Source organism: Oncorhynchus kisutch, linkage group LG30, assembly GCF_002021735.2.
Source record: "Oncorhynchus kisutch isolate 150728-3 linkage group LG30, Okis_V2, whole genome shotgun sequence".
NCBI classification, from domain to species: Eukaryota; Metazoa; Chordata; class Actinopteri; order Salmoniformes; family Salmonidae; genus Oncorhynchus; species Oncorhynchus kisutch.
In genome coordinates this window covers 16,262,847-16,272,730 of record NC_034203.2, presented here as the reverse complement: position 1 = coordinate 16,272,730, position 9,884 = coordinate 16,262,847, and positions in this window count along the sequence as shown.

Genomic DNA, 9,884 nt, shown 5'->3' with positions numbered 1-9,884 from the left:
AGACGACACAAAAGAGAGGTTGAACAGGCTAGTAATAGGGGTGGCAACAATTTCGGCAGATAATTTTAGAAAGAAAGGGTCCAGATTGTCTAGCCCGGCTGATTTGTAGGGGTCCAGATTTTGCAGCTCTTTCAGAACATCAGCTGAATGGATTTGGGAGAAGGAGAAATGGGGAAGGCTTGGGCGAGTTGCTGTTGGGGGTGCAGTGCTGTTGTCCGGGGTAGGAGTAGCCAGGTGGAAAGCATGGCCAGCCGTAGAAAAATGCTTATTGAAATTCTCAATTATGGTGGATTTATCAGTGGTGACAGTGTTTCCTATCTTCAGTGCAGTGGGCAGCTGGGAGGAGGTGTTCTTATTCTCCATGGACTTTACAGTGTCCCAGAACTTTTTTGAGTTAGTGTTGCAGGAAGCAAATTTCTGCTTGAAAAAGCTAGCCTTGGCTTTTCTAACTGCCTGTGTATAATGATTTCTAGCTTCCCTGAACAGCTGCATATCACGGGGGCTGTTCGATGCTAATGCAGAACGCCATAGGATGTTTTTGTGTTGGTTAAGGGCAGTCAGGTCTGGGGAGAACCAAGGGCTATATCTGTTCCTGGTTCTACATTTCTTGAATGGGGCATGTTTATTTAAGATGGTTAGGAAGGCATTTAAAAAAAATATCCAGGCATCCTCTATTGACGGGATGAGATCAATATCCTTCCAGGATACCCCGGCCAGGTCGATTAGAAAGGCCTGCTCGCAGAAGTGTTTCAGGGAGCGTTTTACAGTGATGAGTGGAGGTCGTTTGACCGCTGACCCATTACGGATGCAGGCAATGAGGCAGTGATCGCTGAGATCTTGGTTGAAGACAGCAGAGGTGTATTTAGAGGGGAAGTTGGTTAGGATGATATCTATGAGGGTGCCCGTGTTTAAGGTTTTGGGGAGGTACCTGGTAGGTTCATTGATAATTTGTGTGAGATTGAGGGCATCAAGTTTAGATTGTAGGATGGCTGGGGTGTTAAGCATGTTCCAGTTTAGGTCGCCTAGCAGCACGAACTCTGAAGATAGATGGGGGGCAATCAGTTCACATATGGTGTCCAGAGCACAGCTGGGGGCAGAGGGTGGTCTATAGCAGGCGGCAACGGTGAGAGACTTGTTTTTAGAGAGGTGGATTTTTAAAAGTAGAAGTTCAAATTGTTTGGGTACAGACCTGGATAGTAGGACAGAACTCTGCAGGCTATCTTTGCAGTAGATTGCAACACCGCCCCCTTTGGCAGTTCTATCTTGTCTGAAAATGTTGTAGTTTGGAATTAAAATGTCTGAGTTTTTGGTGGTCTTCCTAAGCCAGGATTCAGACACAGCTAGAACATCCGGGTTGGCAGAGTGTGCTAAAGCAGTGAATAGAACAAACTTAGGGAGGAGGCTTCTAATGTTAACATGCATGAAACCAAGGCTATTACGGTTACAGAAGTCGTCAAAAGAGAGCGCCTGGGGAATAGGAGTGGAGCTAGGCACTGCAGGGCCTGGATTCACCTCTACATTGCCAGAGGAACATAGGAGGAGTAGAATAAGGGTACGGCTAAAAGCTATGAGAATTGGTCGTCTAGAACGTCTGGAACATAGAGTAAAAGGAGGTTTCTGGGGGCGATAAAATAGCATCAAGGTATAATGTACAGACAAATGTATGGTAGGATGTGAATACAGTGGAGGTAAACCTAGGTATTGAGTGATGAAGAGAGAGATATTGTCTCTAGAAACATCGTTGAAACCAGGAGATGTCATTGCATGTGTGGGTGGTGGAACTAATAGGTTGGATAAGGTATAGTGAGCAGGACTAGAGGCTCTACAGTGAAATAAGCCAATAAACACTAACCAGAACAGAAATGGACAAGACATATTGACATAAAGGAGAGGCATGCTTAGTCGAGTGATCAAAAGGGTCCGGTGGGTCATTTTCCTCATCAATCTACACACAATACCCCATAATGAAAAAGCAAAAACAGGGATTTAGAAATGTTTGCAAATGTATTAAAAACAAGAAACAGTAATACATTATTTACAGTCGGGCAAAAAAGTATTTAGTCAGCCACCAATTGTTCAAGTTCTCCCACTTAAAAATATGAGAGAGGTCTGTAATTTTCATCATAGGTACACTTCAACTATGACAGACAAAATGAGAAGAAAAAAAATTCAGAAGATCACATTGTAGGATTTTTAATGAATTTATTTGCAAATTATGGTGGAAAATAAGTATTTGTCCACCTACAAACAAGCACGATTTCTGGCTCTCACAGACCTGTAACTTCATATTTAAGAGGCTCCTCTGTCCTCCACTCGTTACCTGTATTAATGGCACCTGTTTGAACTTGTTATCAGTATAAAAGACACCTGTCCACAACCTCAAACAGTCACACTCCAAACTCCACTATGGCCAGGACCAAATAGCTGTCAAAGGACACCAAAAACAATATTGTAGACCTGCACCAGGCTGGGAAGACTGAATCTGCAATAGGTAAGCAGCTTGGTTTGAAGAAATCAACTGTGGGAGCCATTATTTGGGCGGCAGGGTAGCCTAGTGGTTGGAGCGTTGGACTAGTAACTGGAAGGTTGCAAGTTCAAACCCCCGAGCTGACAAGGTACAAACTCTGTCGTTCTGCCCCTGAACAGGCAGTTAACCCACTGTTCCTAGGCCGTCATTGAAAACAAGAATTTGTTCTTAACTGACTTGCCTAGTTAAATAATATATATATATTATATTTAGGAAATGGAAGACATAAAAGACCACTGATAATCTCCCTTGATCTGGGGCTCCACGCAAGATCTCACCCCGTGGGGTCAAAATTATTACAAGAACGGTGAGCAAAAATCCCAGAACCACACGGGGGGACCTAGTGAATGACCTGCAAAGAGCTGGTACCAAAGTAACAAAGCCTACCATCAGTAACACACTACGCCGCCAGGAACTCAAATCCTGCTTACCCTTTTGCAACTAGGGGGCAGTATTTTAATTATTGGATAAAAAACATTCCCGTTTTAAGCGCGATATTTTGTCATGACAAGATGCTCGACTATGCATATAAGTGACAGCTTTGGATAGAAAACACTCTAACGTTTCCAAAACTGCAAAGATATTGTCTGTGAGTATAACAGAACTGATGCTACAGGCGAAACCAAGATGACATTTCAAACAGGAAGTGCCCCAGATTTTGAAGGCGCTGTGTTCCAATGACTCCTTATATGGCTGTGAATGGGCCACGAATGAGCTTAGACTTTCTGTCGTTTCCCCAAAGTGTCGCAGCATTGTGACGTATTTGTAGGCATATCATTGGAAGATTGACCATAAGAGACTACATCTACCAGGTGGTCGCTTGGTGTCCTCCGTCGCAATTATTGCGTAATCTCCAGCGGCAGTATTTTTTAGTTTGCCTCTGATGAGAAACCAACTGCCACGAAGATTTATCATCTAATAGATATGTGAAAAACACCTTGAGGATTGATTCTAAACAACGTTTGCCATGTTTCTGTCGATATTATGGAGCTAATTTGGAAAAAAGTTCGGTGTTGTAGTGACTGCATTTTCGTTTTTTTTTCTTAGCCAAACGTGATGAACAAAACGGAGCGATTTCTCCTACACAAATAATATTTTTGGAAAAAATGAACATCCGAAGTTCTCTCTAACTGAGAGTCTCTTGAAAACATCCGAAGTTCTTCAAAGGTAAATTATTTTATTTGAATGCTTTTCTTGTTTTTGTGAAAATGTTGAATGCTAAGCTTAATGCTATGCTAGGCTATCAATACTCTTACACAAATGCTTGTGTAGCTTTGGTTGAAAAGCATATTTTGAAAATCTGATGACAGTGTTGTTAACAAAAGGCTAAGCTTGTGTTTCAATATATTTATTTAATTTCATTTGCGATTTTCATGAATAGGAAACATTGCGTTGTGGTAATGAGCTTGAGGCTATGATTACGCTCCCGGATACGGGTTTGGAGTCGCAAGAAGTTAAGCCAGTATATGTCCAGGCCCGTCTGAAGTTTGCTAGAGAGCATTTGGATGATCCAGAAGAAGATTGGGAGATGAAACCAAAATATAACTTTTTGGTAAAAACTCAACTCGTCGTGTTTGGAGGATAAAGAATTCTGAGTTGCATCCAAAGAACACCATACCTACTGTGAAGCATGGGGGTGGAAACATCATGCTTTGGGGCTGTTTTTCTGCAAAGGGACCAGGACGACTGATCCGTGTAAAGGAAAGAATGAATGGGGCCATGTATCGTGAGATTGAGTGAAAACCCCCTTCCATCAGCAAGGGCATTGAAGATGAAACGTGGCTGGGTCTTTCAGCATGACAATGATCCCAAACACACCGCTCGGGTAACGAAGGAGTGGCTTCGTAAGAAGCATTTCAAGGTCCTGTAGTGGCCTAGCCAGTCTCCAGATCTCAACCCCATAGAAAATCTTTAGAGGGAGTTGAAAGTCCGTGTTGCCCAGCAACAGCCCCAAAACATCACTGCTCTAGAGGAGATCTGCATGGAGGAATGGGCCAAAATACCAGCAACAGTGTGTGAAAACCTTGTGAAGACTTACAGAAAACGTATGACCTCTGTCATTGCCAACAAAGGGTATATAACAAAGTATTGAGATAAACTTTTGTTATTGACCAAATACTTATTTTCTGCCATAATTTGCAAATAAATTCATAAAAAATCCTACAATGTGATTTTCCAGATTTTCTTTTCTCATTTTGTCTGTCATAGTTGACGTGTACCTATGATGACAATTACAGGCCTCTCTCATATTTTTAAGTGGGAGAACTTGCACAATTGGTGGCTGACTAAATACTTTTTTTGCCCCACTGTACATAAGTATTCAGACCCTTTGCTATGAGATGCGAAATTGTGCTCCGGTACTTTCTGTTTCCATTGATCATTTTTGAGATTTTTCTACTACTTGAATGGAGTCCACCTGTGGTAAATTCAATTGATTGGACATGATTTGGAAAGGCCCACATAAGGTCCCACAGTTGGCAATGCATATCAGAGCAAAAACCAAGCCATGAGGTCGAATGAATTGTCCGTAGAACTCAGAGACAGGATTATGTCGAGGCACAGATCTGCGATAGGACATAAAAAAATGTCTGCAGCTTTGAAGGTCACCAAGAACACAGTGGCCTCCGTCATTCTTAAATGGACATATTTTGGAACCACCAAGAGTCTTCCCTGAGCTGGCCGCCTGGCCGAACGGAGCTATTGGGGGAGAAGGGCCTTGGTCAGGGAAGTGACCAAGAACCCGATGATCACGCTCAAGGAGTTCCAGAGTTCCTCTGAGGAGATAAGATAATCTTCCAGAAGGACAACCATCTCTGCAGCACTCAACCAATCAGGTTTTTATGGTAGAGTGGCCAGAAGGAAGCCACTCCTCAGTAAAAGCCACATGACAGCCCTGTTGGAGTTTGCCAAAAGGCACCTAAAGACTCACAGATCATGAGAGGCAAGAGTCTCTGGTCTGATGAAACCAAGATTGAACACGTCACGTCTGGAGGAAACCTGGCAGCATCCCTACATTGAAGCATGGGGGTGGCAGCATCATGCTGTGGCAATGTTTTTCAGTGGCAGGGAGAGTAGTCAGGATCGAGGAAAAGATGAACGGAGCAAAGTACAGAGAGAACCTTGATGAAAAGCTGCTCCAGAGCGCTCAGGACCTCAGACTGGGGCAAAGTTTCACCTTCCAACAGGACAACGACCCTAAGCACACAGCCATGACAACCCAGGAGTGACTTTGGGACAAGTCTATGAATCTCAAGAGTGGCCCAGCCAGAGCCTGGACTTGAACCTGATCAAACATCTCTGGAGAGACCTGAAAATAGCTGTGCAGTGACGCTCCCCATTTAATCTGACAGAGCTTGATAGGATCTGCAGAGAAGAATGGGAGAAACTCCCCAAATACAGGTGTAGCCAAGCTTGTAGCATCATACCCAAGGCTGTAATCGCTGCCAAAGATGCTTCAACAAAGTACTGAGTACCCATTAAATACCCATTAAAATAACATAAAATTTATCAGACATACAGGGTAGACATTGTTAATGTTGTAAATCACTATTGTAGCTGGAAATGGCAGATTTGTTATGGAATATCTACATGGGCGTACAAAGGCCCATTATCAGCAACAATCCCTCCTGTGTTCCAACGGCACGTTGTGTTAGGTAATCCACGTTTATCATTTTAAAATGGATATAGCGTTGTGGAAATAAACTTCATCAATTGTACGTCAATAACTTTCCTTTCCCTCTTTTCCCTACCTGTTGGCAAGATCCCCTGTGGATGGAGAAGCAGCAACAGCATCAGAAGCACTATGTGTACTGTAGACCCATCCATCCTGCTGTTTTACAGCCAAATGTGGTAAACATTAATGTAGGTGGGTATGAATGAATACAATATTAATCATATGCACGGTGGCACACATATGCAGACAAACAATACAATTGTGTGCTTTGTGCACAAACACCTATTGTGCTTAGAGAAGTTAGTAATATCCTATTACCTCAGACACCACAATCGTACCCAGCCATGTATATAAACCCTGGATTGCTGATGCTATGTATTGGCCATTGAGAGGCTTTGAAGCCATAGGTCGGCCATATTGGTACTCCCCAGTAGGAGCAGTCCTCCATAGGAATTAATGGAATTCTACAGTATTTCAATTAAATGTTTAAAGGATAAAATGACATATATTTAAGTATTTTGTTATTGTCGTGAAGACAGTAACATTAGTACTAAAGAAAATACTTAAAAGAAAATGTTTATATATATATATATATATATATATACACATGTATATATATATTTTGGTGTCTGTAATATAATAAACATGTCAAAAACGAATGTAGACATAAATAAATGCATTTCTATAGCTTTCAAAATATTTTTTACAATGGAGGAGGAGTACCAAGATGGCATCGCAATGGCTTCAATACACTGCCCCGTCAGTCATCTAGGCTTTATAGACATCACTGGTTGTACCCGTTTCCCTAAAAGTCAAAGTGATTTACTAACAACAACATTCTCTTCATTATTGGTTCATGTTTGACATGTAAGGAAAGGTGTGTATGTCCACTGACTAGACTAGTGGAGACTCCTCAGAGGAGGAAGGGCAGGACCATCCTTCTCAATGAATTTCATAAAAATAAAAATAGTAAAACATTTTAAAAGTTATAATTTTTAGATAAAACTATACTAAATATATTCACATGCCACTAAATAATTGATTAATACACACTGTTTTTCAAGTAAGGCTTCCATAGACTTAGACAGTCATTATGACAACTTCTGGAGAATGTCCTCCAACCTATCAGAGTTCTTGCAGCATGAACTGACATGTTGTCCACCCAATCAAAGGATCAGAGAATGAATCTAGTACTGGTGTTGAGTAGTTGACTCAAAGAGAGAGAAAGACATTAGTTGAACAGTTTTATACAAATTAATTTCTTCGAAAATGAAGAAGCAAGAGAGAGAGAGAGAGAGAAACTTTCAGTTTCATTACTTAGCTAGCAAATGCAGATAGCTAGCTTTGCCTACTTAAACACCCTGCTTAAACAGAGGGATGCTATGTTAGCTAGCTGGCTATGACTATCCAACACAAAACTGGTATTCTTCCAAGTCTAGGTAAGCTTTTGGTTTTACTAATTTATTGCCACCGGGGCAATGGCTTACTGACTGTACACTCTAACATTACTGTATGATTGTTGCGGGTTTACTAACACATTAGTTGTATTAGCTATGTTGACTATGATGTTACTTTAGCTAATATGGTGACAATGATGCAGGCTGTGGTAGCTGAGGTGTTGTGCTTTGAAGTCCACAAGTAAAGGGAAAAGGTGAGAGGAGGAGAGCGCATAAATGCGAGAAGGAATCCAATTATTATTATTTAATCCTGATGGTCATCTATGAACGTTTGAACATCTTGGCCATGTTCTGTTATAATCTCCACCTGGCACAGCCAGAAGAGGACTGGCCACCCCTCAGAGCCTGGCTCCTCTCTATGTTTCTTCCTAGGTTCCTGCCTTTCTAGGGAGTTTTTACTAGCTACTGTGCTTCTACATCTGCATTCTTGCTGTTTGTGGTTTTAGGCTGGGTTTCTGTATAGAACTTTGTGACATCGGCTGATGTAAAAAGGTCTTTATAAATACATTTGATTGATACAATGTGGCTGCTATGAAAGTGAACTGTGCATGATCAGGGTTGTATTTATTCCGCTGAAGCAAACTGAACAAAACCGGGATAAACATACCTGGATTTGTCCAATAGAAACTCTCGTTTGCAACTGTTGTACTAATGATTACACCCTAGATCAGTAAGATGCAGGCAAGACTGTGCAAGGTGGTACTGAATGTGTCCCTGTCTGTCCACGTGTCACTGTCTGTCACAAACATTTTCTCTCGACATGTGTGCACCTACGTTGTAAACTTTCATTCATAAGCTAGGTTGTAGCAACCTCATGATGGGTATAGGGAAAATTAAAGTATCATATAGTAGCCTAAACCTATTGCTGTTACATTGAACTGAATGAATGGAATATGAATGACAGTCATCCAATATGCTGTGATAGAAATAATGCCATGCTGATGAAAAAAAAGATCATCGTACTCCCTCATCTTAAATGGCACTGACTGGACTAGACCAATGGAGACACACATGACCAGACTGATTGAGACAATAAATAATACACTATAACCAGGGGTCTAGGTCAAATCACTTGAGTTTTACAAAGATGCCCCCTAAGCATTTTTTTTTTACCCCTTATTAAACTTGCCCTTGCCCTATTGTTTTCAACACATATAGATTCGGTGCAGTGTGAATAATAATTTATTATTCATAAGATCTTATAAAATGAATATCAAGCATAGATCAATCATTCAAGAAATAAAACATACATTCAGTGGGAAAAGCATAAGCTTACTTGCGTCATTAATTTGCATAGTTTTATATTATATATATAATATTATATATTATTATATTATATTAATATTGTACATTACAGTCACTGAGGTATTGGACATCAGTCTAAAGCTAAGGGAATGTGGGCCTTCGAATAAATATTACACGTTAGCAGTAATATACAAGTATAACCCTCATGTAAAAAACTATATATTATACTATGGTATTAATACTATAGCATTCACTGTTGTGTTTTTGCGGACTTTACTGTAGTATTCACTGTAGTGTTTACTGTAATATACTGCAGTATGCACAGTTAATTATAGTACAAATACTGTAGTAAAATAAAACTGTAGTATATACTATAGCAATTCATGTAGTGTTTTTGCGGATTGTAGTACACAGTATTATTTACTGTAGTGTTTTTGTGGAATGTAGTTACTGTAGCGTTTTTGTGGAATGTAGTTACTGTAGCGTTTTTGTGGAATGTAGTTACTGTAGCGTTTTTGTGGAATGTAGTTACTGTAGCGTTTTTGTGGAATGTAGTTACTGTAGCGTTTTTGTGGAATGTAGTTACTGTAGCATTTTTGTGGAATGTAGTTACTGTAGCGTTTTTGTGGAATGTAGTTACTGTAGTGTTTTTGTGGAATGTAGTTACTGTAGCGTTTTTGCTGACATTACTGTACTATTTACTGTAGTTTTTTTGTTTTATTATCTTTGACATAGAAGTGGAGGCTTTCTCCACTTTCTCCACCTATTGTAGAAATACTAAAAGAGCACATTTTCCATAACCAGGTAGGTAGGACTGGGGTCTGAACTGTAGTATTCTATAGTAAACTGTAGTATTTTTTTCAAGTGGGAAGTGTCATGTGTGTACATTGATTCTTACACTAGGTTAACTGTGTAAATAACCTACGACTGTAAGGCACACAGGTGGGTCATAAGCTGCAGAAACAACAGGATTTAAACCAAC